Consider the following 1877-nt stretch of genomic DNA (forward strand, 5'->3'; position numbering starts at 1 on the left):
ATATGAGTGATTTGAGCATTTTTTCCATGTGTCTGTTAGCCATCTGGATGCTTTCTTTGGAAAAATGTCTATTCATATCTTCTGCTCATTTCTAAATTGGATTATTGGTTTTTCAGGTGTTGAGTTTGATAAGTTCTTTATAGGTTTTGGATACTAACCCTTCATCAGATATGTCAATTGCAAATATCTTCTCCCATTCTATAGGCTGCTTTTTAGTTTTGTTGATCATTTCCTTTGTGGAGTAGAAGCTTTTTATCTTGAAGTCCTAATAGTTCATTTTTTGCTTTTGTTTCCCTTGCCTCCTGTGAAGTGTCTAGTAAGACGTTGCTACATCTGAGGTCAAAGAGGTTGATGCCTGTGTTCCCTTCTAGGATTTAGATGGTTTCCTGTCTCACATTTATGTCTTTTATCCATTTGGAATTTATTTTTGGTAATTTTATATTTTGGTGTATGGTATTAGAAAGTAGTCCAGTTTCATTATTCTGCATGTTACTGTCCAGTTCTCCCAACACTATTTATTGATGAGACTATCTTTTTTCCATTGGATAGTTTTTCCTGTTTTGTCAAAGATTAGTTGATCATATAATTGTGGGTCCATTTCTGGGTAATCTGTCCTGTTCCATTGATCTGTTCCATTGTCGGGTTTTGTGCTGCTATTATACTGTCTTGATGACTACAGCTTTGTCATATAACTTGAAGTCTGGAATTGTAATGCTTCCAGCTTTGCTTTTCTTTCTCAGGATTGCTTTGACTATTTGGTGTCTTTTGTGGTTCCATACAAATTTTAAGATTGTTTGCTCCAGCTCTGTGAAAAATGCTGGTGGTAATTTGATAAGGATTGTATTAAATGTGTAGACCACTTTTGGTGGGTATAGGCATTTTAACTATGTTTGTTCTTTTTGCTCTTCCTATACATGAGCATGGAACGTGTCCTCATTTCTTTTTTGTCCTCTTCAATTTCTTTCATCAGCCTTGTATAGTTTTCAGAGCACAGATCTTTTACCTTTTTGGTTAGAATTATTTATGGGTATCTTATTGTTTGGTAGGGTCGTAAATGGGATGAATTCCTTGATTTCTTTTTCTGCTACTTCATCATTGGTATATAGAGATGCAAATGATTTCTGCAAATTGGTTTTATGCCCTATGACTCTGCACTATTTATGTATTAATTCTAGCATTTTTTTGATGGAGTCTTTCAGCTTTTCTCCATAGAGTATCATGTCATCTGCAAAGAGTGAAATTTTGACTTCACACTTGGTGATTTGGATGACTTCTATTTAATTCTTCCCCTGATTGCTGAGGCTAAGAGTCCCAGTACTATGTTAAGTAGTAATGGTGAGAGTAGACGCCCTTGTCTTGTTCCTGACCACGGGGGAAAGGCTCTCATGTTTCCCTCATTGAGTATGGTATTAGCTGTGGGTCTTCCGTATATGGGCTTTATGATGTTGACGTATGTCTCATCTATCCATACTTTGTTGAGGAAAGGATATTCTATTTTGTCAAATGCTGTTTCTGCATCTATTGAGAGGACCATATAGTTATTTTTCTTTCTTTCTTTTATTAATATTGTGTATCACATGTATTTATTTGCAAATGTTGAACAACCCCTGCAGCCCAAGCTTAAATCCTGCTTGATCATGATGAATAATTCCTTTAACATACTATTGGGTTTGAGTAGTTAGTATCCTTCTTTTTTTTTACATATGTCTTCATCAGCGGTATTGGTCTGTTATTCTCTTTTTTTGGTGGGGTCTTTGTCTGGTTTTGGGATCAGGTAGTGCTGGCCTTGTAGGATGAAATTGGAAACTTTCTTTCCAATTCTATTTTGGGGGGGGGCAGTTTAAGAAGAATAGGTATTAACTCAGCTTTTGTTTGTT

The sequence above is a fragment of the Mustela nivalis genome, assembly GCF_964662115.1.
Source record: "Mustela nivalis genome assembly, chromosome: 14".
In the NCBI taxonomy this organism is placed as follows: Eukaryota; Metazoa; Chordata; class Mammalia; order Carnivora; family Mustelidae; genus Mustela; species Mustela nivalis.